Genomic DNA, 17,306 nt, shown 5'->3' with positions numbered 1-17,306 from the left:
GTAACATTTTGGCTTAGGTGGATCCACTATATAATATCCTATGTGGACACATAGTTGATAGAAAGATGTCCATTGGAACCATAACCTAATATTGGGTGAGCTTCCATCTTACTACATCCACTCGGTGCTTAGCCGCCATTCCCATAGAGTAGTCCATTCACATAAACATATTGTACTATCGAGGAATGCCACTAACCTATTAACCCAAGGTATATTATTACACATGAAAGGAACGCCATAAGCCTATTGATTAGTGGTACATTGTTAAGATAGCTCATTGAATCCTCATGAAAGGAACACCATAAGCCTATCGATTCATGGTTCATCATTACTATAAGTATACATATGAAAGGAATGCCATAAGCCTATCGATTCAAGGTATATTAGTTCATTGACTCATTAGGAAAGATATGCCATAAGCTCATCGTTTCAAGAGTCGTCATTGCATTACTTCATTTATGAAAGGAATGACATAGGCATCGATGCATATTTATTTAGTCAAGACACATTCATTAGTTATTTATGAAAGGAATGTCATAGTCCTATCTATATTCATTAAGTCGAGGCACATTCATGACACAAAAAAGGATGTCTAAGCCTACCAACTCAAGGTACTTCAATCAATATCACATTCATCAGTACAAGAAAAGGATATCTTAAGTCTACAAATTCAAGTTACATCCATCCACATTACTTTTATTTATACAAGAAAAAGGATTCCCTAAGCCTACCAGTTCAAAATGTAACATCACATTATTGAAACCCTTCACATTCTATCATCATCCTTCTGTGTTATTTGAGAATATGCTTTCAATAATAACACAATTACATTTTAAACATGCTCATAATACTTTCATTCAGATTAGACAGATATACTTCGCATCAAGATCATACATAGATCCTTCACAAAATTGCCCTTCAAGGCTTACAAATCATCTCAAACCACATATGTGATTACTCCATTAGATCAGCGAATTAACATGATTCAATAACTAATTCAATATAGACATAAACAATTTAACAGACATTCATGATCAATCAACCCAAATCACAAACTTTCTATTTAGTATTTTGGGGGAAACACAGGCTCATGGAGGAATTTCATCTTATTCATCATTAATTCATCAATTACATCTTAAATCATATATAAACTTTTGAAAACATTTTGAAATTGAACCCATGCATTGATAAAAAACCTTAGCTTTTTGGGAGGATTTTAGAAACTTGAAATCATCTTTTGATAAGGCTCCTTGGATGAAATTTAATAATGAAAATTAATCAAGGATAAAGACTACCATACCTTTAGAAAATAAACTCCATGAAAATTAAGTGAGGAAGGTGAGATCTTGAGCTTGAATGCTAGAATCCTTCTTCTCTAATGGTGGTTTCTGGAGAATATTTAAAGAGGTAAGTATCTATTTTGTGTTTTGAAATAATTAATTGAGAAATGGAGTTTAATACCTTTTAAATACTTAAAATACTTTAATTAATCAATTATAACCATCCCCTAACTTAACTAACCTTAATAGAAATTTACCAAACTACCCCTACATTGGCTGAGCCTTGATAGCTTTTATAGGTGTGACCTACGAACACCCTCCCACGGACAGTGGGTCAGTCCATGAGCCATAGCGTCTTCTCGTGGTTTGGTTCTGAATCTTGACATTTGGGATCTTGACCCATGGAGGCCATCCATGGGGCGTGGATGGACATACGAGGCATAGGTCCCCTCCGCGAGTCACTATATTGTTGGCAGATTTTGGGTTTCTTGGGGTCTTGGGGGTTAGGCTTTAGAATCCTCCTCAATGATCCCTTGGTTGGTCCTTGGGGAGTCGTACCTTGATGTTTAACCCCTCAACCTAAGCTCGAGAAGACTTTTTACAACACATAACCCCATACCAAGCTTAAAAACCAACTCGTTGGGCTCTAGTTTCACCTACTAGTTTTTTGGGTCGTTACGTTTTCTCCCACTTAGGAACATTCGTCCTCGAATGACACTTTAAACACTTTAAGGAATAAAGACTCAAGACTTGCAGCTGGTCATGCATGCAACATCGTAAACAATGCACAAAACTAGGATGAAACATCAACTCCAACTCAAACATACTCCATGCAACACAAGAAAGTAAGAACTACATATACAAATTCATTATGCATGAAAACTTCAAAAATTCTCGTTTCATTGGAGGAAATAATTTCTCCAACTCAAATAATTCTCATCATAACATCATTAAGAAAATTATGCAATTACTCTCAAAGCACATTTAGGCATATTCATCAATTCACCTCATGAATCATATACATAACTCATACTAAATGCACATCAACATGAGGGTCATAATTCATAAAAACTCCCTTTCTCATTTAAACATATATCTATCAAGAAAATGCATATTACAAGGATACCATGGAAGCACATAATCATACATGACTCCAAAATATGAAACAAGCTACAAGAAACTCTTAGTCTCAAGCTTGAGTAGGAATAAAAGGAAAAAGATAAAGATATCGGAATTCTCAACAACCTTACTATTTAACATACCATCTCCCCCTTAGGAGTAAAAACATACTAAGGTTAACATGAGAACAACATATGAACCTTAATACAACATTCATAACGATAAGAACTTGTCAATATTCTCATAGAATTAACTTTTTTACCCTTTTATTTCTTAACTTGTCGGTCTAAAATCCCAATCGGTACTCTTAACTAGAAAGGTCCCATTAATAAACTCCTACGCACGAGCAACCTTACCAACACCACTCAAGGTGAATATTCAAGTCAACCTAAATCATGAACATTAAGGATACTCAATGACCTTGCTATACAAGCACATCATCTCCCCCCTGGGAGCAAGCCTATACAAACTCCTTTGAGAATCACTTCTTCCTATTCTAAGGTCGGAGCAAATCATCACTAAATCTTCACACTCATCACACAAGATGGTTTTAAACCAAGGTAAATTACTCTTTTACGGTTCTTAGAGAAGGCTACTCACTTTATACATCTAGATATTTCCAGAACACCTTATTCATCAAATCTATCAACACACCACAAATATCATCATGACTATGTCGGGTTTCACCCTCGACTAAACATAACCATAATGCAACTCATTCATACTAAAGACAACATCTCAATCTATCACCTTAAATCTAAAAAGTCACATGTCCATAATTGGCATCACAACCAACCTTTCTCCCTCTATCCTTCTGGCATAAGCATTTCAAGTGGTTATATCCTAAAGACCATCGGATAAAGAATAGGAGATACATTTTATAGAGTTAAATTCTATGACACGACTTGAAGAATGAAAAAATGAGTATTTTCCAACATCCGATAGCCTCCTATTCATAAATGTGGCAGGCTTCACATTATGAATAAGACTCTACTAGACGTGGTTTGAGACATTCTAAAATCATCCCAAAATGTTGTACTCTGATACCTGGTTTATCACAACCTGAGCCTATACCCCAGAAGTGACACGACGTACAAAACTCCAAAAAATATCATACAAGCCTTAAAATATATGGCAGAAGAACATTGATAGTGGAATTTAGGACATTTTCCATTACAATCGAAGTCATTTTTCATAAAAGCAAGTGGAAGTATTTCTATACTTTGTCTCAAACCATCTAGAGTTATAAGACTTACAAATTTGGGATGCAGCCCATAAAAAAGATCTAAACATAATAAAAGATGTAAGGGAACATAGTGGATTTTGTCCTCGAAACTATGAGGACTCACCAAATCTTCAACTCCTTGCACCTTAGAAACCCATCTTCCAAGTATAGGACATCAAATCTCATAACCCTACACTTTGGTAAAAATGAAGAAATATGGTTTAACACATTTAATGTACTAAGTATGATAGCCATGAAAAAACACGCTTAAAAAGTACATTTTGGTTGAAAACCATGCATATGCCAATTTTGAGAAAATATCATGATATTCAGCAAAAAGGCATAACATACAAGTATAACCATCACATAAGCCATGTCATACCATTAGAATAATCAACATATAAGTCACTTCATCACATTAGAACATAATCAACATATAAGCCATTTCATCACATTAAGCTTTCACCTTAAGTAACCCTAAGCTATACTTTGTGCAATGTATTAATAGCGTCTCGTACCACCATCCACACTATATACCACATTAAGGCCACAAAAGTTGAACTTACCATTCATCTTTTCACCTTTAGAAAATACTCATACATAAGGGACATAAACATTTCTTAAGTCATAATGATGAAAGTAAATGATAATACCATTTAACTAAAGTATGCATCATTATATTAAGCATTTAAATCAACATTTTTATTAACTTCATAAAGAGCACACTCATTCATTAGTCATTAAGACATTATAGGACTCATTATATCCATCTCCAAACCTACTCGTGCAATGCATGGATGTCATCCCATACTACAACCCACACTTCATATAATATCTCAATAAACCATAGTGCACTTCTCACATGATGGGAATAAGCATGTAACCTACATAGACCATATCAGCTTAATATGGAATCCGCTATCTATCCCACAACTCTAAAGGGGTTGGTCTACTTGCCTAAAGGAGGATCAGTAACTTTTTAGCTTAGGTGGATCCACTAGCTGATTTTCTATGTGGGCACATAGTTATGGGATAGAAAGATGTTCATTAGAACCCTAACCTAACATTGAGAGAGTTTTCATCATACCATATTCACTCGGTTCTTATCTTCCATTCCCATAAAGTAGTTCATTCACATTAACAAACTTGAGAGAAATGCCATTGGCCTATCGACCCAAGGTAAACTATTATACATGACAGGAACACCATATGACTATCGATTCATGGTACATTATTGAGATAGCTCATTGAATTCTTATGAAAGGAACGCCATAAGCCTATTGATTCATGGTTCATCATTACATTAGTATTAACATGAAAGGAATGTCATAAACCTATTGATTCGAGGTATATTAGTCCGTTGACTCATTAGGGAAGGAATGTCATAAGCCTATCGATTCAAGAGTCGTCATTACATTAATTCATTCATGAAAGGAATGCCATAGGCTTATCGATTTATATTCATTAAGTCAAGAAACATTCGTTAGTCATTTATGAAAGGAATGCCATAGGCCTATCAATTAAATTTCATTAAGTTAAGACACATTCATTACAGAAGAAGAGTATGTCTAAGCCAACGAATTCAAGGTACTTCAATCAAGATCACACTCAACAATAAAAGAAAAGTATGCCTTAAGCCTACAAATTCAAAATACATCAATCTAGATTACTTTCATTTATACAAGAAGAGGATGCCCTAAGCATACCAATTCAAGATGTAACATCACATTATAGAAACCCTTCACATTCTATCATCTTCATTCATGAGTGTTAATTGAGAATATACTTTCAATAATAATACAATTATATTCTAAACATGACCATAATACTTTCATTGAGATCACACATATACTTTACATCATGATCATAAATAGATCCTTCATGAAATTTCCCTTCAAGGCTTACAAATCATCTCTACCCAAACATCTAGAACTCTTCATTAGATAAGGGAATCAACATGATTCCATACCTACTTAATTATAAACATAAGCAATTCAACATGCATTCATGATCAATCAACCCAAATCACAAACTTCCAAATTAGTGTTTTGGGGAAAACATGGCTCATTGAGGAATTCCATATTGATTCACCAATTCCATATTAAGTCATCATATATAAACCTTTGAAAACGTTTTAGAATTGAACCCATGCAAAGATTGAAAACCCTAGATTTTGGGGGGATTTTAGAAACTTGAAATCATTTTTGATACCATGCCTTTAGGGAAAAAAATCCATGAAAATTGAGTGAGGAAGGTAAGATCTTGAGCTTGAAAGCTTGAATCCTTCTTCTCCAATGGTGGTTTCTAGGGAGAGAATATTTAAAGAGGTGGGTAGTTTCTGTTTTGTGTTTTGAAATAATGAATTGAGAAATTGAGTTTAATACCTTTAAAATCCTTAAAATACTTTAATTAATCAATAATTACCGTCCCCAAACTTAACTAACCTCAAAAGGAATTCACCAAACCACCCCTAGACCTAGCCTATACAACTTTTATAGGTGTGACCTACAAAACCCCACCCACGGATCTTGGGTGGGTCCACATGCCGTACTAGCTTCTCGTGGTTTGGTTCTGTAGCTATACATTTGGGACCTTGACCCAGGATGCCATCTACGGTGCATGGATATACCTACGGGGCATAGTCTCCGCAAGTCATTATATTTTTAGCAGATTTTTGGTTTCTTGGGTTCTGTGGGGTTAGGATTTAGGGTCCTCCTCAAGGACCCCTTGGTTGGTCTTTGGAGATTTGTATCTTGACGTTTAGACCCTAAAACCCTCAACCTAAGCTTGAGAATACTTTACAACACATAACCCATGCTAAACTAAAAAACCAACTCGTTAGGATCTAGTTTCATCTACTAGTTTTGGGTGTCGTTATAGTCTCAATACTTTGAAAATTCATAGGTGACCCATATCGTATTACTCCTACCAAAGATATTGTAAAGTTCATGGGAGCTCTCACTTATGAAAAAGTACCCATTTCTATTCTAAATTGACAAGTTACGTAGTTAAGAAATAAAAAAAGTAGCATTTGTCAGTGTTAAGGAGAAACCAACAAGTAGAAGAGGTTACATGGGAAGCAAAACAAACAATGAAGTCCAAGTATGGTCATTTATTTCAATCTAAAGGGAAATGTTAAAGTGTTGAGTTGATACATTGACGAGTAAGTATAAGTTTATATGAACTATGTGGTTAATAGTAGAATATAACTTAGGGTTGGTAATAAAGAAGGTCATCCTAGGGAATCTACAAAGACGTGTTTGTGTAGAGTGTTGCTTAAGGATGTGTTGTGCACCACATGTATAAAAAAGAGGCTACGAGACATATATGAGTTATATATTTTCTTTCTTCTCTTAGATCGTGCGATAGAACCAACGTTGTAGTGAATCATTTATAACTTCAAATTACTTTATTATAGCAAAGATGCCAGTTACTAGAAGGAGTAAAAGTACAGGTAATTGAGTAGATGTGGCTACCCAAGAAGGGACCAACAAACCACCCCCTAGTCAAGCTGTTCAAGGTAAGGTTCAAGATGAGTCTCTATCATAAACTTCCCCCACTTCTCCATCTCCAGAAGATCTAAAGAGGGAATTTGCACATCAAGAACCCCTATTAATGCTACAGAGCAAGATTTAAAGAATGCACTACAATTATTAACTCATATAGTTGTTGGCCACGACCAGAGTCAATAAGGTCCACTTGTAGGCACTAGTGGTGTAGATAGAGCACCTATCATGCAAATACATGATTTTATTAATTTGGACCCTCCATTATTCAACGTCTTAGATCCTAATGAAGATCCAGAAGAATTTATATATCAGATCCAAACACACTTTGGATGTTCTGCATATAAGTGGTAAAGAGCACTTGAGATAACATCAAATAGATTAAAGGGTGTGGCTATATTGTGGTGAAGCTTGGAAGCTATCTAGGGAATATATGCACCTTCAACTATGTGGAAAGAGTTCAAAAAGGCATTACTTGACCATTATATTACATTGGAGATTCGAGAGTCCCATGCGGATCAGTTCTTAAATCTCCACCAATGAAGTATAGATGTGAGAGACTACAATCTCAAATTTAATTCCTTGGCCAGGTATGCTCCTAATGTAGTAATTACCATGGAGGATAGAGTTCATGGATATGTGGATATATTAGATTCATGTGTGATTAGAGATTGTACCTTTTCTTTGTTGAATAAAGATATGTATATATCAAGGATGCAATCTTTTGCGTAAAAGTTGGAGGAACAAAGGCGAAGAAGAAGGACACACGAGTCATAAATAGGCCAGATCCATTGGGCAATTTACACCATCCCAAGGTGAGTTTAGGTCTCAGTTCTTTAATAAACCGCCTAGGATATCATCTTTCTACTCTACAGCTAGTGTTCCACCACAGTTTCAAGGGCTTAGGGGCAATCAGTTTGGTCAAAAAAGTGGTATACAAAGTTCACAAATAGCAGGTCATCAAGAGTAGGTAAGTACAAGCCAATTAAGGCCTACTCTGTAGCCTTGTAAATAATATGGAAGAAATCATCTAGGTGCATGTTGGTTCTCTTGGACTTTTTGGGCATCGGGTACTTGTCCATCTTAATGGGACTTGAGGCATGGCATTTGGTCTCAATTCCTACCCTTTGGAAGTCAATCCGAGTTAACTTAGGACTTATTCCTTGCATTTCTTTGAGTTGAGGTCGCTCTTTGAGTCAACCTCATACTTTTTCAAAGAAAAAGAAGCTGTACGGGTCTGGAAGACAAGAAATGGAGCTAATATATGAGTTGTATACACTGATATTACAACAGACATATACAAAAATGGGAATTGAGTCGAAACCCAAAAGTAGCATCAAGTTTGGCCCAATAAAGGGCCTAATATACTCTTCTTTACCCTCCTAACTTATTTAATTATGATCATTTATTATTTGTTTTGGTTTTAGCTTAATTAAATCACTAGCAAGTAAAATTTTTAAACATTTTGAGTGCTTTATTTAATTACTTTTCTACTTAGTGTCATTGTTTAAAATCACTTAGATTATTTCAAATGTTATAATCCTTATTTTGACAAGATTTACTAAATCATTTTGATCACTTAAGTTCTTTATATTTCAAGTGATTTTTTAAAAGGAAATATTACATATTTTTATATAGATTAAATAAAAATAAAAGAAGTATAAATAAACAAAATAAAGTAAAGTAATTTTTCTTCCGCTGGTTTATTTCTTTTCAAAATTAGTCAAAAATATTTTGATCAAGTCGTAGGTGTCACGGCTCGCATGTATACCTTAGAAGTTAGGTTATTCTTAGATCGTTGCACGACATACTTGAACTCTCGGAGGTCTTGTACAAGCCCTTTGACATCATTCATCGCATACATGTATGAAAAATAGTGCGGAATTAAAACTTTCCACACGAAATATCTTAAAACATCTTTCATATTAAAAATCATAGAAAACTCTAAGTATCAACATATGCCATTCTTAGACTCAAGAATACTTGGGGCACGACCTATAAAATACGAATATAACAATATAATATCTATTACAGTACTTTGAAATAAGAAGTCTAGAGACGATTATGCCATCGATTCAAGTGATGACATAATTCAACTTGCTCGAACGATAACTAGAATCCAAGATTTCCTTCAAGATCCTTCTCACCTTCCACCTAAACCTTTAGATATGAAAAATGTATGGAATTAGTACAAACACTTGTACTAAGTATAACATAATGCATAAAATCATGAAAATTGACATTTATTGGAAACATGCTTCTTTTTTATTAAAACATTATATCATAAGCATAAGAATAACATTTTACACCTCAGAAACACATGAGATATCACATAAGCATTTTATCACTTTTTAAGAAATGTTACAGTGAACCATGCTAAGTTACAGTGAATTAATTCAACATTACAGTGAACTAAGCTCAACTTCACAGTGAACCCATTTAGCATGCAACCTCCTCACTTAAAGTTATCCTAAGACTCACTTAAGCAAGACAAAGGGAGATCACCCATACACCCTCTCTAGGCACACCTAAATGATCCTCAAGATCACTTAAAATGAGACAAATACACTTACAATACACCAGCACACATAACATGAGATCCTCCTAGCAAAGGTGATTCTAAGTTTCACTTGGGTGAGTTGTGAAGAGAACACCCATACAATCCCTTCACACACACCTAAGAGATCCTTTAGACTACCTAGGACAAGATCATTCTCATTTCATGACATAACATATATATAATATGACATTCTCCTTCCCAAATATTATCAAATGACTTACTTAAGTAACTCAAGAAGAGAACGCCCATACTTAACCTCTTCAAGATTACCTAAATAATCCTTAAGACTGCCTAAGTTTGGATCATGTCTAATGTATCAACCAACTTTCCTATCTAGAGTCTTTCTTAAGACTTACCTAGGTAAGATATGAAGTGACCATTCCTATGCCCCCTTCACAGCTTAACTAGACAACCCTTAAACTACTCTAGGTAAGTATTTATTCATTTACATGCTTTACAACTTAAGTCATTATTTTTATTAGTTCATTCAAGAGACATTTAACACATAAGGACATTCAAGTGATGGTCTTGGAGAAGACCTCGGGACTCACTCACTAACATCTTCAAAGCCTATTGTGTAATGTCTAGATAGCGTCCCATACCACCACCTAAACTTTCTAGAACTTCTCCAATACTAGTAGGTATCCCATATGATGAGAATAGACAATAACCGACATAGACCATGATATCTAGGCATGGAATCCGGAGTTGTAAACTCTCCGATGGAGGGTATTCTACTTGACAATGGTAAAACTTGGACACGTTTCATGTAGGCACATGGTTAAGGAATATGAAGGGCTTATTTGTAATCTAGTCTCATCCTTAACTAGAGGTACTTCCCAAACCATACTCACTGGGTTCTAGCCTGTGTTCTCATAGAGTAAATCACATAAAGGAGTACATGAAGAGGTTCTATATCTAGTTCGTAACCCAATCACATTCACCTTACCAAAGAGTTCCCATAGGGTTGCCTTACAATAGTCATGAGGATAGCTTAGTGTTTTTCCTAAGGATGATTTTATGTTGTTCCAGCCAATCAATCCCTTAGTCCACCATTCACACAAGAAGAATACCATTATGACTTTCGACTTGAAGGATATCATAACCTTAAAACTTGGTTGAAGGCTCCACATAAAAGACCCTCTTAGCAACATTCAAGGTCACATGTCATTCATACATACATGACTAGGAGGCTTTAGAATCCTAATTCAAGAAATCATATTCTCATTATAGATGCATCAAGTAAGGGACACAAGGCTACCAAAACAAGACACAACATACTTCACATATAACATATCATTCTAGAAGCACATAGGCATAACCAACATCATCTTTAGGTCACCTTATCCACTACTAGAACATTATCAATATAACCATCATAAGACTCACATAGTCAATTAGGTAGAACCATGCATCAATTCTAATACTATACACATAATGACATAGTCATAGTCTAACATGATCACCTAATATCAATAGAAGAAACACATAATTTCACATTACTCAGAAGTAGATAGATATGATCATACTTCACATAAATCAAATAAACAAATCATGATAATATATCAAGTAATGCCGACAAGGCCATGATCGTCATAATTCATAAAGTAACACTGACGAGGCCACACAATTCACAAGTAAAAAATAAAGCACAACCACCATAAGTGGACCATACCAATCACAACATAATACAAGACCTAATTAACATAAAATAAAGAGAATTAGGGAAGTGTACCACCAATCCATTTTCACCACTTCAATCCATAGCTAAATCATCCAATACAATACCAAAAAAGCCTTACCCATGACCATGATCATCAATTCAATACAAAAATCATAATACTCAATGAATCTAAATCAATTTAATATATATATTTATCAATATAATACAACCTATACATTAATACAATACAATTCATACATCATTGAATAACCCAAAGAAAACTACACTAGAATTCATAAGCATTGAGACATGATCATAACATCCTTAATATAGCCAATTTAAAGAATTTATTTTTTTTGCATGGGTTGATGAAGATTTTACTTAAAAATAATATAATTAACAACAATTCAATCAATATTCAATGATTGAAAACCTTTAATGCAAGAACCCATGGGTAGATTACAAAATTCCACAAGTTCATCTATAGAAGACTATAGAAATCACTTTGAAGATTGACTCTTTGAATAAAAGAGTTTCAAGGATGAAGAAACATACCTTAATTGATGTTAATCCACAAAAATTAATAGAATTTTGTGGATAAATCAACCTTCAAGCTTTAATGGTGTTCTAGAGAGATCTTTTAGAGGTTTTAGGTTTTTGATTTTAGAATAATGAATTCATCTAGGCGTATAGGACTTATAAAACCTCTTAAAATACCTATAATTTCCTTAGGAAACTGCCTAAACATTTATTTGTATGTGAGGTGAATTTACCAATTCACCCCTTCACTCAAAAGTGAAGCAGGCAAATTGCAGGCAAAACCACGACTGGCCACCTACGGATCGTCACCCAACCAACGAACCGTCCTGTTGGTTCGTGGTTTGGGTCAGAGACTGGTCCAAGGATGCACCTCCTCCCATGACTAAGTGTCAACCTACGACCCTCACCTACGGGTCATTGACTGATCTACTGGTCGTCGATTGCCAACCGTAGGTTGGGCTGGTTTTGACAGCTTTTGACTCTTGATGTGTCCTTCCTCAAGGACCCTTGGTTTGTCCTTGGGGATGTTTGCCCGGACATTTCCAATCTGAATATATCCATGTACAATTTTAGTACCTTCACATCAATTTCATAAAAAATGAACACATAAAACTCAATGAAGCACACTTAGACTCACAAGGTCACTTCAAGGCAAACCTTTTGAACATCATGGACGTTTGACCTCCAAACTTGATGAAACTTTAACCACAGTCTCCTAACATCATTATAAACTATTTTAGGACCTTAGACCCTCATGACAAACATGTTAGGCTCTAGTTTCACCTAACTCATTTTAGAGGTATTAAAGTAGGTCAAGCATGCGTTAGCGAGAACTTTGAGTGCTTAGACCCTTCATAAAGTGTAAATTGAACCCCACATGTTTTTGGGTATTTTTCAATGATTTTTTCTATTTAAATCATTTGAAAAATTTAGGTTTTCTTAACTTCTTTCAAAAATTAAGTGGCGACTCTTTAATTATTTTTCTCAAATTGTTTTGTACTTAGAACATCTCAAAAGTGATTTTTCTAAAGATACTAAAATTACGACATAGCATAAATGACGACTCTGCTAGGGGATGAATTAGGTTCTAACCATAATGACTTAACTCTTTTTGACTATTTCTTAATAATTGTTGAATTATTTGTCCTTATATTCTTTATTTGTTCAAATTGTGATATTAACTGACATTGCATGCATATCATTTACTCCGTCAAATGACTTATTTTTCACTTAAAGTATCATTATGCGCTCTGCAGTCATTCCTTAACAAAACTATTTCTCGGGGTACCCTAGTTAATGTAGTTGGCTGCTGCATGATCAATGTTTGCTAAATACCCCAACCCAAGTAGTCTGCTTGGGTCACCGGTCCACTTCCAATAAACCCCACTCTTAGTCAACTAGTGTAGGAACAAAACCAAATCACTCAATATAGCGTATTCAACTAAGCCGGCCAAACACCCAAGGTGTGTTGGACCCATTAGAGACACCACCTTGAGTTCAAAAGGGCCCACGAAATAAATGGATGATCATACTTAATTGTGTAAATTCGAAGAATGTATACATCGTTTGGAAAATCATTCTGTATTGGGGTATAGAGTTCAATAGTTTGTTTGAGTCAAAGGAGTGTTACAAGCTATAATTCCATTCGAAGACGTGGAGATCTGGAGATGACAAGAAGTTCAAGAAACAGGGACTTTTCACGAAGGGTTAGTTTAGGATTGTACCTCTATGTGGGATTGAATATTTATATCCTATTTTCCCTAATATATATCCCCATTAAATTTATTCATAAAGTTTGTATATATTTGGGCTTTTGATCAATGAAATTACAAATGATGTTATACATCCTTCAGATCGTTAGGCTTACCCTTGGCACAAATCTTTTTAAAATGCGTAATAACTGTTTATGTGTTATAACTACTTGTGTGAATATGTTTTTCTATTTAAAGATGTTCTTGCCTACTCTTTTTGGAAATTTTCTAGAACCCCTAAGCATAAATATCAAATCACTATCAAAAGTATGTCCAAACACTCCTTGATTATTTAGTTTCCCAAAAAGTATAAAATTTGAATTTCACTTCCAAATATTACTGTCTCATGTCAGAAAAAGGGTAAACTTTTCATCTCAAATAAAAAAGAGATTCAAGCCAGTCAAACTATGTAAGACCTGAATTCTCCTCCGTGAGATACGTAGGCAGAATTTCAAGAATCGCTCCCCATTTTTGAGATATTCTATCTTTTCCAACTCTTACGAAGAAATTAGATTTAAATCTCAATAAAAAATTAGAATGAATGTTATAATCGACTTTTTCTCGACTCAAGTCGACATTTTTGATTCATTAAGCTCAAAATAAAATAGATAAGTTCTTGTCTATTTTGTCATTTCTCTATATATATGGCTAGTTTATCTTCAAGTTGAACAAATTTTATGTATTTCTAATAATGTATGTGATATTTTGTATTATTATCATCGACACAGACTAATACATTTGTCTTTTGAGTTGTTTTTCTTTGTCAGGTACTCAAAACCGATTTGTGTTGAGAAAAATGGCCGAACATTCATACTTCACAAGGTCTAAAGATTCCTCATCTGACCAACTTTTGTCAAAAGGCAAAGAAAAAATGTTTAAAATGATTTGACCAAACTTAGTGTGAATGACCCTATCATCACTGAACATAACAAGTTTGATTGTGTAATTGTTCCAATGATTTGCTGAAATAAAGGCTAAAATTAATAAGACTCGAGAGTTGAAAAATTTGGATATCATTGCCAACACTTTTACAACAAACATCTAAAGGCCTCCACGTCATTTTTCTACTTCGTATCCAAGATCCGAACATGTTCCAAACAATTTATCCACTGTTACGATTCCAAAACCTCTCATCATCAACCTAACCAACTCAAACCCGTATCATGCTAGCTCGTCACACCAAAATCTACCTAATCCTCAAAATCCAAATACTAACATTTCCTAGAATTTTCCTCCGATCCATCAAATCCCTACTAAAATTTTCCAAAACCCACCTACTACTCAACCCATAACTCTAAAAATTGCTTTTCATATTCCAATATCATCTAACATACGCTCCATTTACCACACATTTTAAAATCGATCATTATGAGAAGGATGTGTTGTTTAGGACAATCATGGAGTGGAGTCCCCTTAAATTTTGTTGTGAGTTCATTTTAAGCATCTTAAATTGTAAAACCCCGTATTCTATGTTTACTAGATCTATTTATATGACACTTATAAATTACCTTGTGGTTTAGTTATGGAATAGGTTTCCTATGCGAATAGTGACAATAGAATAAGTTTAAAGTGAACTGTGCATAGATTCTAATGGACTTGATTAAGTTGACGTCGATGGAAGTTTTTATAATCAACATCATAATGTGGTATTTGAGCTTAAATTTTAAAGTGACATATTGTATATAATTGTTAAGTTAAAGGTATTAAGGTTTGGAAATGGAATAAACATTGAGGTGCTTGCTTGATTTAGCTAAGCTAGTAGGTGACAAGTAGGTTCATCACCTACTTTGACTTATTGGCCAGCCAAAAGGACCAAGTAGGTGCAGAAGACTCTTTTGACCATGTTATTGGGCCATTTACACTACCACCTACTTGTATTAATCTTACCCAAGTTGAGTAGACAAATAAGGGGAAAAGGGACAAACCAAAGCCCAATATTCTTATGTTCTAAAAGGCCCAAGTGAAAAGTCTAAGTAGTTGGATCACCTACTTGATTAATTATGGACCAAAATGAGTGAGAAAGTCAGCCAAAGCAGGTCCCTTTCAAAGGGATTTATATAAGCCTTTTCCAACTATCTTTTTACTATGAAAAAAATCTATTTTCTAGAGCTTTCTATCTTCTCTCTCTTAAGCGTCATACAAAAACCATTAAATACCATTAGAGTTATTGATAATTAGGAATTTCAAGCTATTGGAAGGTATAATTTAAGACAATTTGAAGAGGACAACCTTTACCTTGAGGAATCCAAGTCTTAGCAAGTGGTAGTTCCGTCCAGCAAGATAAGGTACTGAAATTTTGTCCTTCTTGTGATTGAATCAATTAGAACATTTGGTATATGTTAGTGAGTTGGAAATTGTTCCCTCTACGTGGTGTAATATTGTGAAGGATGTTTTAGTAGTTAGTGCATGTTGGGACAATCATGGAGGGGAGTCCCCTTTAAGTTCAACTATGAGCTCGTCTGAGAATTTTAAAAGTAATTTTATCTCTTTATGTGTTGGTGATCAAAAATCATGGTTCATATTGCTTTTGTTATTATTATTTTTAAGGATTGTTTTATGTATGTTAAGATAAGGGATGTGTGGAGAAGTTATGGAGATGTTAAAGGGCTTAAATATTGCAGTGAGTTTTGGGGAGGTCCTAATAGCAAGGTTACATAGTATATCGATACGATTAAAAGGGAAAGAGAAGGAAAGACAGCATTGGCTATATAAATTGCATGCTTACTGATTGGTTACTATTTTAGTAAGATCAAGTAGCTCAAATTTGTTGATTAGCTACTAAAACAAATCTTACGACTTATTTTTTTGCAGATTATTAATTTGAAGAGAAGGAGCTTAAGTCATACTTTTTGAATTGTATAGCAAGATATGTAAGGCTATTTGATTTCCTATTTTTTGGCATGAATCCAACATTTGTATTACAAAGTAAGCTTTCTAATTGCACTTGATAGTGAGTGATCCATAGTGGCAGTATAAGATCACCAATATAGCTAATTATCTCATTCCTACTCCTAACGTGTTAAAGTGGGTACTCTAATATGAGTTTATTACTAGATGTACGTGCTTGCTCTACCAAGTATTATCATGCAAGATTTAAACTTGTTTCATCGTCAAGGTGCTAACCCTTGGCACATATTCCTCTTATATAAATCAAAATGAACATATATTAATTACACATGGTACATATGTTTATATGTTGGATATACAATCTGCCCATATCTTGACAACTTGCTTCGATTGTCTACTCCATCAGATAAGTCATCTTTTCATATGTTCATATGTAACCTGTATTGGTTATTCATCCCATTATGTTAGAATACAATGCTACCTCACAAGATTCCTTCTTGATCTATTGTACATTTTCATATGTACTTACTTGAAATATGTATCCGTCCCTAAGTTGAATCTTTCCACGTACTTCCTTGGTTTCACATTCATGTAAACCTTGTATTTAATATTAGTTAGTAAGTACTTGGCTATCATATAGAGTTCATATCACTCGGCTGAACGTGAAATGTCTTCGCTTGATATTTTCTTCAATTTGAGATGTCAAAATGCGTATTGAGTCATATAAGCTTCTAAGTATTACGTTGGCGTCACAATTGCTCCCATGCCATTGTTTTTATCTTAAGTCTATATTTATATGTCTCCTACTATGTTTT

Source organism: Solanum pennellii, chromosome 2 (genome assembly GCF_001406875.1).
Source record: "Solanum pennellii chromosome 2, SPENNV200".
NCBI lineage: Eukaryota > Viridiplantae > Streptophyta > Magnoliopsida > Solanales > Solanaceae > Solanum > Solanum pennellii.
The sequence above is the reverse complement of the archived record's forward strand: the minus strand, read 5'-3'. Positions refer to the sequence as shown.